General features: G+C 36.2%; 1 long non-coding RNA gene across 1 annotated transcript in view; it reads right to left on the bottom strand.

The window, feature by feature from the left end:
• The window catches only part of LOC120242948, a 95,729-nt gene that overhangs the window by 42,222 nt on the left and 39,090 nt on the right, over window positions 1-14,417 (bottom strand). The window contains exon 3 of the long non-coding RNA XR_005531186.1: window positions 11,478-11,560. This is a non-coding gene — a long non-coding RNA (uncharacterized LOC120242948). The remainder of the gene's footprint in view (window positions 1-11,477; window positions 11,561-14,417) is intronic.

Genomic DNA, 14,417 nt, shown 5'->3' with positions numbered 1-14,417 from the left:
CTTCTTACTTGCCTTAGACTACTTCTGGCCCCACCACATTAAAATATGTTTCATGGTGTGGGCACCTGGGTAGTTAAGTCGGTTGAACATCCGAGTTGCTCAGGTCATGCACTCACAGTTCTTGAGTTTAAGCCCCACATTGGGCTCTCTGCTGTCAGTGCAGAACCTGCTTCAGCTCCATCGTACCCCCCTCTCTGCCATTACCCTCACTTGAGCACACATTCTCTTTCTCTCTCTCAAAAATAAACATTTAAATAATCTAAAAACAAATAAAAATAAAATATGTTTTATGGTAACCACCCATGCCATGCTTCATTCCTTTTCCAGAATGACCTATACCTCAAAATAAGTAGTGAAAGAATTATCAAGATAAATGGGAGGGAGATGCATGCCCGAACATGACACCTTCACTCCCAATCAAAACATACTGGTCCTTGGATGTCTCATTTGGCAAATTTTAATCTTCTCATTTGATTTTTAGCTTTTTCATATCTTTACATTTTTATCAGTCTCATTTGATTTTTATCTTTCTTAGCCATTAAAATCCTGTAACAAAGCAGCAGATGCCTAAGATCCATTTTTGGTAGCTGATGAGAGGATAGAGAACATACTTAAACAATTACATTTGACATGAAGTGGCAGGGATAGTTAATATATTGCATGCCAGAACCAAAATTCTAAAAGATCTTGACATGCTGAAATGATGGGCCAAATATAAGCTGATGAAACTTATCGGGGGTAAATGTCTCTACTTTGGTTAAAATTCCAAACAAACAAGTGCAAAATGACAGAGATGCAGTTGAAGAGCAAATCTTCTGAAAGTCTTGAAGATCTCAGTCCAAACAGTTTCAATAAATCAATAAATTGTGCAGTATGTTTAACCTAAAGCAAAGTGGAATTTTAGGCATTGTTGACAGTAATCAGGTATCTAAAGTAAAGGAGATGATAATTCTGCTCTGTTCAAATAGAATCACTCCCCCATCAGGGGAGTGGATAGCTCTTTTACTTTGGAAAACCTATTAGTGGCCACTTTGTGATGAGAAATATGGACTGATTTAGGAGAGGAAGAGTGATATAGGGAAGCTAAATTTTCTAAATATTTGAAAAATGGGAATTTTCTGAGAGAAAGACTCTGTGCGTGGAAGTAGCATCTACCAGTGCAGTGGCAGGTTGTAAACTAAGGAGAAATACTTTAGTGAGAGCTTCCTTGTTAGGGAAAAGAGCCTTTGGAACTGCTATTTAATAGAAGATTGTTTTTTGTTCTGATTTATAATTTTCCTTTAAGTTCCCAAATCTTCATTACAGGTCAGTTACATACAGTAAGTTTGCATTTGGTGGACTAGAAGGAAATTATTTTGTTGGGGAGGAAATAGTGGGCAATAGCTAAAGGAAGAAAGATGAAGACATCAAGAATGAAGCGTAGGGCAGGGATGTGGGGCAAGAGGTGACAAATAGCTTCTGAAAGTAATCACTTTCATCCTCTGATGAATTCCTAGTAATATTAGTAAGGGTGCTAGATTTCACTTGGCATAGGTTTATGAATTATTTTATATTGCATGATCAAAGTAAAGGCTGACTGTGAAACATTGGACAACTTCCAAACTTCCAACCTTGGGAAAATTGAACTGTATTTGCATACGGGGTAGACTATGCATTTTTGTCATTGGACTGTGTTTTTCACACTGGCATCTCCCACACAGTGCTTAGGATATAGGAATACCTTAAATATGTGTTGAGTGAATGAATGAAATTACTGCTTTTGATATATCAAGAATGATACCATATAAATAGACATTATTAAAATAGAACCTGTCCTTAAGAATCATGTAGTCTTATGAGGGAGTCATTCATTCAATTAATTATTTATTGAGGCATTTTTATTAGCATTTGGTATATTTACAGAAAAAGGTAGACAAGGTCTGTGCTATCATGGAGTTCTACCTTCTGGCTGGGGGCACACATAAGAAAAAAAAATTAACAATTAAGAAAAACATTCAGCAAGGATGAGCATTTTGCAGAGAACTGAAATGGTATACAGTGACAGAGACTGACAGAGATAGTGTAGGAGATAGGGTAGTTGGGAAAGCTTTTCTGTTGAGATGATATTTAAGGTAAGGTATGAATGACAAGCTAGGAGCCAGCTATGTAAAGACCAGGAGTTGCAAGCAAGCCTCAAATAAGCATGGCAAATCTGAGGACCAAAGAGAAGTCCAGCAATACCTGAGAATACTAAGGAAGATAAAAGAGTGGTAATAAATGCGGTGGGAGATTTAGAGAGAGATCAGATAACATAAAGTTATGTGAACCAGAATAAAGAATTAGATTTTATTCTGAGAGTTATTCAAAAGTTTTGCATAATCAAGTCTTAAGCTTGACTGTGGTTATGAAACTAGTAATACAATATGATAAGTGCTCTGATACTACTAACAAAAGGCAATCACAGGATTCTGAGGAAACAACCAGTGGCTGAGGGGCTATCAAGGAAGGCTCCCTAGAAGACATGGCATGTATTTAGGCCAAGAGTTAATAACATGAAGAAAGAGAAATAAAATAGGGGCATAAAATGTGTTCCAGTCTGGGAGGTGAATAAACCATGACTGTCATAGAACTGCAAGAAGCACAGTATTGATAAGACAGAATGAGAAAAGACGAAGCTGGAGAGGTGAGCAGTGGCATCATTGGGAAAGATCATTCACATCTTGCTAACAAGTTTCCTTTTTGCCCACAACACAGAATTTTCATCAGAGGATTTCCATAGCCAGATTGTGCTTCACCACATATGCCCTGGCATTACCATGAAGACAAACTAAGGAGGGGCAAAGCTTCCATCTGGGACACCGACTATGAGACTGTAATCCAGAGAAGAGATAAGGGTGATCTTAACTAAGACAGTGGAGGGGAGGGGACAAAAAGAAATGTATGGATATGGTTAATAAAAAGAAAGTTAAAAAAACATGTTGTTGCCCATTAGGTAGATAGATGGCAATGTGATTCACTAAGGGACAAATAAAAAAGAGCACCAAGCCTGGAGGTGGGGATTTAAAATCTATTAAAATCCTATTAAAAATAGGAGATGGCGATGAATTCAGTTTCATACTTACTGACCTTGTGATACAAGGGATAGAAATGTGGATGTGCTTGTAGGCAGTGGGTTATTCTGGCTACAAGAGAAATTTGAAGCCATCAGCAAATAGGTGGCCATCAAGACTTTGAAGAGATGGCTCAGGAAAAGTGTACATTTAGGGATGAAATGAAACAGAACAGAACTTGGAGAAGCATCAATATTTTAAGGTCTCTCAGAGGGAAAAGAATCTATGAGTGAATTCTAGTAAGAAGAATGAATTCCTGGAGAGGCAGGAGGGGTGCAAGAAAGTCCTGTCACAGAGTCTGGTGACTTGAGAGTTTTAAGGAGACAGAGGCCAAGAATATCAAATGTTTCAGTGACACCAGGAGAGAACTGATAACTGTCCTCAGAGTTTAAAAATGAAAGGGAAATAGGTGGTAACAATTGTTAAAGCAGTTTCATTGAAATGGCAGGGAACATTACCATACTGGGAAAGTTCTTAAAGAGACAGAAAGATGTATCCAAGGAGGAAATATGAGAATGCACTCCCTGTGACTAGATGTATTTGAGTATCACTCTTTGATATGGTTTTTGTATAATGAAAATCCAAGCCTGAGAAATTGTTTAAGAGGTAAAAAGTCATAATTAGTATTCATAAGAGTACAGTACTACTGCCTTTTCACACCAAAATAAACAGACATAATACAGTTAAGGGAATATAACAAAAGAGCTGTATTCTCAAGGAACAAGGAAATTCCAGACTGCTAATGCAATAAAATGTCCCATAACATATGTCTTGTATTTATTTTTTACTTTGAAACATTTTCAAACATGGAGAAAAGTTGCAAAAACAAAGAACTTTTCTCCCCTTGAATCAGAGTATGTTAATGATGTGATGCTCCTCACCCCAAATACTTCAAGGAGTATTTCTTATAAATGAAGACATTGTCTTACATTACCACAAACCATCAGTATCAGGAAATTAATATAAATACATCACTCCTATGTAATCTTATAGCTATTTAAATTTTATGAATCATTAAAATTATGTCTGTTACAGCAGAAGGAAATATCTCAGAATCACATGTTGCATTTACTTGTCACATCTCTTTCCTCCTCCAATTTGTAACATCCTCAGTCCTTTCTTGACATACGACTTGACACTACGGAAGATAAAGGTCGGCTGTTTTGTAAAATGTTCCTCAATTTGAGTTTGTCTTTTGTTTTCTCATAGATTCAGAATATGCATTTTATTTATGGCAGGAATACCATATAAGTGATATTCCATTTGACTCACAACATCATATCAGTCAATACATAATTTGATTTGTCCTATTATTGATTTTTTTTTTCATTTAAATTCCAGTTGATTAACATACAATGTAATGTTAGTTTCTGGGGTACAACTTAGTGATTCAACACTTACAATAACACCCGGTGCTCATTATAACCAGTGCCCTCTTAATCTTCATCACTTATTTAACCCATTTCCCCACCACCTCCCCTCTGTTAACCATCAGTCTGTTCTCTATAGTTAAGAGTCTATTTCTTGGTTTGCCTCTCTCTTTTATCCCCATGATCATTTGTTTCTTATATTCCACATATTAGTGAAATTATATGGTATTTGTTTCTCTGACTTATTTCACTTAGCATAATACTTTCTAGCTCCATCCATGTTTTGCAAATGGCAAGATTTCTTTTTTTTAATGGCTGAATAGTATTCCAGTGTGTGTGTGTGTGTGTGTGTACTACAATTTCTTTATCTATTCATCAGCTGATGGACATTTGGGCTCTTTCGATAGTTTGGCCATTGTTGATAATGCTGCTATAAATATTGAGGAACATGTATCCCTTTGAATTAGTATTTTTGTATTCTTTGGGTAAATACCTAGTAGTACAATTGCCAGATTATAGGTGGTTCTATTTTTAAATATTTTTCTATTTTTAACATTTAGAAGAACCTCCATATTGTTTTCCAAAGTAGCTGCACCAGTTTGCATTCACTATTTGCAGATGACATAATACTCTATATAGAAAACCTGAAAGACTCCACCAAAAAACTGCAAGAACTGATACATGAATTCAGTAAAGTCACAGGATCAAACACAGAAATCTGTTGTATTTCTATATACCAATAATGAAGCAGCAGAAAGAAAAGTCAATGAATCGATCCCATTTACAACTGTACCAAAAACAGGAAGATACCTAGGAATAAGCCTAACCAAAGAGGTAAAATATATGTACTCTGAAAACTATAAAACACTGATAAAAAAACTGAAGATGACACAAATAAATGGAAAAACATACCATGCTCATGGGTTGGCCGAACATATATTGTTAAAGTGTTGATACTATGCAGAGCACTCTACACGTTGCCACTCCTTGTCTTACTATGAAAATACTAACAGCAGTTTTCATAGAGCTTAAAGAAACAATTCTAAAATTTTTATGGAACCAAAAAGATCATTAATAGTCAAAGCAACCTTGAAAAAAAAAAAAGCAAAGCTGCAGGCATCACAATTCTGGACTTCATGTTACACTACAAAGCTATAGTAACCAAAACAGTATGGTACTGATACAAGTAGACACAGGGTTCAAAAGAATAGAACAGAAACTCCAGACACAAGCCCACAAGTATATGGTCAATTAATCTTTATCGAAAAAGGCAAAAATATGCAATGGGGAAAAGACCCGTCTCTTCAATAAATAGTTTTAGGAAAACTGGACAAGCAAAAGAATGAAACTAGACTACTTTCTTACACCATGCACAAAAATAAATTCAAAATGGATCAAAGACCTAAATGTAAAACAGGAAACCATTAAAATCTTAGGGGAGAACACAGGCAGTAACCTCTTTGACATTGGCATTAGCAACTTCTTAGGAGGTGTATCTCCTAAGCAAGGGAAACAAAAGCAAATGATCAGGACTTCATCAATATAAAAGCTTCTGCACAGTGAAGGAAACAATTAACTAAAAGGCAACCTTCAGAATGGGAGAAAATATCTGCAAATGATATATCTGATAAAGGGTTAGTATCCAAAATACATAAAAAGTTCTAAAACTCAACACCCAGAAAACAAATAATCTAGTTTAAAAATGGGCAGAAGACATGAATAGACATTTTTCCAAAGAAGACATACAGTTGTCCTATTATTGTTTAATGTTAACATTGACCATTTGTTAAAAGTAGAATCTACCAGAATTCTCCACTAAAAAATTATTTTTCCTTTGTAATTAATGCATATTTAGTGCATTTGTACTTTGAGATTATGTAAATATAAAAGATGGTCTCAAACAGTATGGGCTCATGGATTCTTATTTTATTTAATGTTATAATATGTTGCTATTATTACTTATTTTGATGCTTCAATGGTCCTGGCTTTGGCCAGTCGGAGCCTTTTCAAGCTGGTTCCCGTGTTCTTTGATATGTCCTCATCATTCTTTGAGCACTCTTTTATGGTACGAGATATTCTAGGATCATATTACACTTTCCCTGCCCATCCTTGGATTCAGCCATTTCTCTAAGGAGCTCTTTTAGAGAGAAGTTTTTAATAACGAAGATCTGGAAGCTAGCTGTTTTTAAACGCAAACACACAACCACACATACTGTGATAGTTAATTTTATGTATCAATTTGACCAGGTCATGGGGTGCTCAGACATCTGGTCAAATATTATTCTGGTTGTGTCTGTGAGGCTGCTGGATGTTTCTGGGTGAGATTAACATTTGAAACAGTAAACTGAGTAAAGCATATTGCCCTTCTCAGTGAGAGCTACCTCATCCAACCCACTTGTGGCCTGAATAGAACAACAAAACTGACCTTTCCACGAGAAAGGGAAAACTCCTCCTGCCTGTCTTTGAACTGGGACATTAATTTTGTCCTGCCTTTGGACACAAACCTAAACACTGGTTCTTCCTGGGTCTTGAGTCTGCTGGCCTAGCTTTCCTGGGTCTCTAGACTGCCAACTGAAGATGTTGAGACTTTTCAGCCTTCATTATCACGTGAGCTGACTCTTTATAATAAACCACATACATAAACACACACACACAGAGGTATATTATTGGTTCTATTTCTATGGAGAATCCCAATACACACATATTTACTTCTGTATCTATTTCTATGTCATTTCAATAAGCGGTAAAACATAAGTTCATACCGCTATCTCCCATTTTGATACTACATTGAAGGATTAATCATAGTTTCCTACCTTTCTATACTTGTACCTCCCTTCTCGACTATGAGAAACCTGGTTCCCATCATCTTTAATACATTGTCGTGATCAGACCCCCTATATGCAACCAAATGTCAGCCCATGTTTCCACTCCTTGTCTCACTGCACTGACACCCTCCTGACTCTGCTCAGGCTTGGACACCACTTGCCATGGGCTCTCCTCACTACTGTTTCCCGAGCAGTCCCTTACATATATCACTGTAGTTATAATACTTCATTTTGTTCTCACTTCAGATATGCTCCTCACCCTACTCAGGCACTGACACCTGTACTGGACAGCTGTCACTGCGGATCCCTGCCTCTCCTCCACCTCTGTGTGGACCGCTTGCTCACTCTGCTTGTTCTCCAATACCATGTGTAGGGCTGCTCTTCTATGTAAAAAAAAAAAAAAAAAAAAAAAAAAAAAAAAAAAAAAAACTCTCCTTTTTTTTGTTGCTTTGTTTTATGTTAGTCCACCAAACAATATGTAATATTTCTAATAAAATTTTGATACTTTCTGGTATAAACAATTCTCCAATTCATAAAATACATTCAGAAAAATACCTATATGAATATGGACAGCCTCCCTCTGCTACCATACCACTTTTCAGCCTTCTGTGTTAGTATCACCACCAAATGTGGTAAGGAAACCCATGGTCTTCAGACATATCAAGAGGAGCACATATTACATTTGAGAAATATCATTTTATGTCCCACATATGGAAGTTGTGTACTCAAATTTAGGATTCATGGCAGCTACGTTACTATACTTAGCAGGAGTGTAGATATGGAAATGTAATTTTGACAAATTTATCAACACAGCTTAAATCTTGTCTTGAAATATAAATTACTTAAAAATAAAATGTTTATGCACATAAGTATGCTTTTCAAAGTCTCAATTTAAAATATTCACCACTCTAGTCATGAAAGCATTTATATCATGATAAATATCGTCATTGCTGGTATAGTTTTTGTAGAAGATATTTTTTTTTAAAGAAAAATGTTTCTACAGAAAAACACTGGCAAAATCTCTTTATCTTTCTCAATTTTATACTCTTTCATTTAGAGAAACAATGAACACTCTCCCCTATACCAGGCACTGAAATGCTGACATATGAAGGGAAATATTACTTTTCAAGAGCAACATGAAAGTTGGCAGATATGTGCTTCTTAAGATTAAAGAAGAAACACTGAAAACTTCCTTGCAAACACCGTGGTGAGAGAAGAATTAAATGTGATTTATTCACAGTAATAGAGTTGTCTAGAAATCAGAAAAAAAAAAGAGTATTCTGAAATGATTCTTCATACATATGAAGAGATTCCTATTGCTAGCTTCATTTCAAGAAAACTACCCCATAATTGTATTTTACTCTAAAGCATTTTATTAAATAAACAAATAAGGAAAGAACACCTAATAGAAATGGAGCACCATTGGAGAGTTTTAACTCTTTCACAATATGAAATATGGATCCTATGTTTAGACTGAGCAGAGAAGACTGAAAGTGGGAACCATCCAATCCAGTGACTGCAAAGCCTGCTTCCAATGATTGCAATATGCATGAAATATCCAAAAAAATTCTCACAACAAGCTATTTGTTGTTACCAAACAGCAGTGGTGGTATTAGCAGTAAGGATCACATATTTAAAAAATGATCAGTTTTGAGTACCTTTAAAAATTAGACATTGCTTATTTCCTTTTTACATTTAACCTGAATTATCTACAGAAGTTGGGTATGAATGAAAACCCACAGAACTCAAATATGGTAAAAATAATAAAGCATTATATTGCAAAATAAGTCATAAAATAAATTTAGTGGCTTATAGTCAACAATTAGAAGTAAAATGGTTATAGAAAAAATATCAAAAGGCATCATAAGATAGTAAGAATAAGTATTTGTAAAACTTTCATTTCCATTACTTTATGTGTCTGGATGATGGAGGATTTGTGACATAAGGTGTATTTTTAGTATTGGCTGTATAAAAAATATATATACTTGAAAGTCATCCTGTTCCGGGAATCCCATAGTGAGTTTTTTACATTTACCTATTTGTTCTCTCACTCAAACTTTAATTTGGTTTCTTCAATGGGTGTACGTGCATTTCTCCCAGATTTGCTAAAACACTTAGCATATACAAATCACTTAAAAATCATTAAAAATAATTTTAAAATATTGTCATTATAATAGTAATTATAATTACATCATACAAATTGTTAAAATCATTTAAAATATTATAATTATTAGTACTAGTTCAGCAAATGTTGTTGATCATTTAATTATATTTCATGTACTATGGGTAGATCCAAGGTGATAAAGGATCTGTGCTCCAGAAAGTTGGTTTGAGTGGCAGAGTAAGATGTAGACAAAAGAGAAGCAGGCTATTATCTAAGTGTCTCAATACATAGATGGCCAAAGTAGAACGGCAGGGGCCACACAGGGGCCTGAAGCTGAAAACTCCATGCAGTGCTCACTTCAGCAGCACAGATGCTGAAAATCCTGTGCAAAGAAGTAATACTTGAAAAGAATCTTGAAGGTGAAGAGCAATAATAGAGGGAGGCAGAAAGAAGAGCAAATGCATAGACATGAGCATGTGATAAACCTGCTGAACAAGAAATGATTTGCAACTAGACTCTGAAGAGAAGTAGGCTAACGGTGTTAGAATATAGCTGAAGGGTTAAAGAGCACATTCCTAAGAGTTCTATTTGCTGTACTGAGATGCCAGTATTTTGTCCTAATGAGGAAACATCACCCTTGAAGTTTCCACAATTCACATGATTAGATCAGTCTTCATAACAGATGGCTTGGATTGGAAAGACTGATTGGCAAGGGGGTTCCAGTTGGAGGAAGGGAAACACAGTACGAGCTTATTATATCAGGGGTGACAAGGGTACAAACTGAGGCCCTGAAAACAAAGGAAGGCAAAAAGAGGGTGAATTTGAATGAGGTCTAGACGAAAGAGCCACAGGACTTGTGACTGGACAGTAAGGGAGGGAGAGATAGGGGCAGGTGTTGAGTGAAGTTAAAGAAAGTGGGCTATGTTGACTTTCACTGAAATGATGAATATGAGAGTAAAGGGTAGATTTGGGGGCCTGAGGAATTTAATTTAAGGTATGTGATTAGTGTTTATGGAGGACCATCTCATGGAGACACTTAATAGGAGCTGGGATAGATTAGGCTTCCAAACATGTTTGTTAACTGAATGAACGCACAAACAATTGAACATGAAGGTAGACGGCTCAGGAGCAACATCAGTAATTTGGTTATCTTTGGTTTGGAATAGGAGCAAATGGTCTACAGTGAGATTCTGGGGAACACTAATACTACAGGAATCAGGGAGGAAAAAGGGAAGGTAGAATCAGAATGGAAGGTTTGCAAGGCATGTAATCATATCAATGTCATTTTGATCTAAATGTAAATTTTAAATTTCAGGATATAGCATTTGTTTAAGGAAAAATATCCATATAGTGTGCTATGTCAGGTCAGCTACCTTTACTGACTTACACAGTTCTCCAGATCATATTAGTGTAAGGATTTAAGGAATGGATATCTATAAACTATGATATAACTCAAAATATTTTCAGGCCTATAAGTACCCTAGATTGTTGTATGCTTTTACATTTCATGAAGGTGTCTCATTTCATGAGTTAGTATAGCAAGAAGCAAAAAAGACTTGAATTAACAAGGTAAGAGATGAAGGCTATGGTCAAAAGCCATCTCCATTAACTGGAAAGTTATAGGATGTAGGGATCATTATTCCTACAGGTATTGCTATGTTGTAATAAACTAAAGGAATATGACTGTCATAGAATGATAGTCTTTATTGAGTCTCATTAGGAAAACAGACTGGTTACTGGTCTCCTCAGAAGTACACTGAAAAAAAATTGCTGGCATTCAATGACTCTTACAACTTGTGAAAACCAATGTGTCTTTTTACTTTTTATTTAAAATCTCTCTCAAATCTGTCAAATTTTTCCAACAGTGCCACTCTAGTACATGCCACCACTGCATCATCTTCTCTCACCTGGACCACTCTACTAGCTTCCTAACATAATTTTTACACCAACCTCTGATTTATTCTCTGCAAGTTAACAAAAGTGATTTTTCAAATGCAAATCTGATTACATCACCCTTTTCTGAATAAAGACTAAAATCCTTACAGTCTATACGTTCCTGGATGATCTGACCCCAAAGTAACTTTCTTACCTTGTCCTCTGTGTTCCACATGGGCAGACGGCTGTCAGAGACTTGATCATGTGATACAGCCCACTCTTGGAATGAATAAAACCCTGAGAAGGAATCAGCTAAGTTGGGGTGCAGTTGTGTCCTCTTGGACAAGCAAAGAGTTCTTTATAGAATTATCCCAAATTAATCTATTTCACAGTGTTATATTAATATAAATGTGTTTTCCTAGCCATTCTGTAAATTATTCTAATGTTATTCTTTGCCTCAAATTGACTAAAATAGATTTTGAACTGTACATCCTAAATTAAAAATCCAAGTATTTGTGGGTGTTAATACAAAGAATCCACTTACAGAATAACTAGTATTTACTTGGATATAATTAATAATTTCATTTAAAATTTAAATATTGGGAAAAATTTTAAATATTGGGCACCTGGGTGGCTCAGTCACTTACACATCCTACTCTTGATCTCAGCTATGGTTATGATCTTGCAATTCATAAGACTGAGCCTCACGTTGGACTTTGCTGAAAATAGAAACTGCTTGGGATTCTTTCTCTCCCTCTCTTTCTGCCCCTCGCCCCCTCTTTCTCTCTTTCTCAAAACAAACTTAAAAAAAACTAAACATTGTATTAGAGAGTATGAGTATTAGGCCTATAAGATTACACCTCCATTTATGAATTTTTAAACATCCCTGACACATAAGGAACAATAATATCAGATGATGCTGTGTCTAATGAGCTGATGGCAAAGGGTTCCAGGAGGGTGGAACAGTGAATTTCATGGTTTGTGTCCCCAGCAGCCATCCTCTTTTTGGTGGAAGGCTCCAGAGTTTTTTGTTTGTTTGTTTAATGTTTATTTATTTATGCTTAACCAAGTGAGTCACTGAGACACCCCTAAAAGGCTCCAGTTTTAGTTTAAGGTTCCCCATTCTTTCCTTTCCATAATGGCCTCCATCCTGAACTCTAGGAGTGGAACAGATGTCTAAGGCCCAAGTCTAACAGTATATTGTATTCTTAAATTCTTCTGATCAGGGCAATTGATTGAGGAATTGGCAGGTAATACAATCAAAGCCAATGAAACATAATAAAACTTTCAATTGGGAATACTGAGACAGGCAGGTCCTCTCTCCATCAGACTTGAGGTTGGAAAGATGTGAGGTTGCTACAGATGCTACAAGCATCTTGCTTTCATGATAAGAAAAACCTACATGAGGCCCAGATCCAGAGGAAGAGTCTTAGTGGCATCTACCATCCTCTGCCTCCAGGCACATTTGAAACTGTCCCTATTGACCTGACCTTTTCAGTTATGTAAGCCATTTAATTTCTTTATATATTTTTTATCTCTTTTGAGTTGATTTTTTGTCACATGTAACTCAGAATGCTAATATTGGTGCTTTCAAGGGTTTCTAGAAGGATGGGGCATCTGGGTCACTCCCTTGGTTAAGTGGCCAACTCTTGGTTTCGGCTCGGGTTATGATCTCACGGTTTGTGGGTTCAAGCCCCATGTTGGGCTCCGAGCTGAAAGTGTGGGGCCTGCTTGCAATTCTCTTTCTCTCCCTTTCTCTCTGTACTTACCCTTCTCACATTGTCTCTGTCTCTCTCAAAATAAATAAATAAACAACAAAAAAGAGTTTTTAGAAGGAGCTGACTTTATGCCATGAAAACAGGAAATATTCAGAGTCAGTAGACCTCTGATATTTGTAAGTAGCTCCTCAGATCATTCACATCCTCAGTTTGGAGGATCTCTGTAACTTTAGGCATAGCTTCTTTGGGGAATCATTTTTCCAAGAAGTGAAGTTTTTAATCACTGTACTGTATAGTACAACATGAGTTACTGTACTGTATAACATGAATCAATTTTAATTACAGAATTCTTTGGCCCAGTACATTCAACTTGACCAAATAAACTGTTCCTATATATTAGCCTTGAAGATGGCACAGTTCAACATTATATTTAGACAAATTCTAAATTACAATGCCATGAAGCATCATGGTTGTTTTAAAACAGTCCAAAATACCTCAGATACCAAGAAAGATTAGAAAATAGTGGTCGATGCTTGCTTGTTTATGATATTTTAGAAAACAGAAGTAAAGCATTGCCATTCTTGCTATGTTTTATGCCTAATTGACAACGAACAAGTTAATGGTATATTCTTAAAGTGTAGGCAAAAATTGAATATGTAAAAAGACACTCTTCCTTTGGGGAAAAAAATAAATTTAATCTAGTAGATGAAAGACTATAAAGTTACCTCTAGGTAGGTATCTAGTAACTAAGGGGATCTTGTTTCAGTGTGGACTCAATGGAGATGTGTTGGGAGGGACAGATGAGTTTCCACCAGCCTCTCAAGTTGATAAATATTATTGTTTTGGAACTGCTTTAAAGGAGATTGTGTCTTTCGTAATAGATGAAGTCTGCAGTGGTTATTCTGAGATGCAGTCCAGCCTTTTGCAAGGAGTCTGACCTTGTAAATGTCCCCTGCTTGTTAGTAGATAAAGTTTGCCAAGGACTCCAAACACTTCCACAAAGGCCACCCTCATTCTCTAAACAGGGAGCAGTAAACACTAATCTGTTAGGTCTCTGTACAGCAACATTTTGTTTTTCTATGGGAAGAGAAAACTTTCTACTGGAGAGCCAAAGCAAGGAATAATTGTGTTAAAAGTGTAATAGATTTAAAAGTTCTCAAATGGCTGTTCATCTGTATGTATGCTACAGTATCTATATTTTCCCATCTGTAAACATAGCAGATACAACAGATAAACTACTGCATATAATCTCTGTGCATCAACTCACACCACAGTAGAGTTCAGCCAGGCTACCAGGACCGATTCCGGAGGTGGTTCTAATCTCACCTTTCTCTGTGCCAAGACACTGTGTACACAGACTCCCTCAAACATGTTATTTATTGAATTACCCTTATTGGGGAGTGGGGGGCACAAACAAGAGTAGGGACTTCATGGAT

The sequence above is a fragment of the Hyaena hyaena genome, unplaced genomic scaffold (assembly GCF_003009895.1).
Source record: "Hyaena hyaena isolate Hyena2069 unplaced genomic scaffold, ASM300989v1 scaffold_322, whole genome shotgun sequence".
Classification (NCBI taxonomy): Eukaryota; Metazoa; Chordata; class Mammalia; order Carnivora; family Hyaenidae; genus Hyaena; species Hyaena hyaena.
Note: the sequence above shows the minus strand (reverse complement) of the source record. Positions and strands in the feature narration are given on the sequence as shown.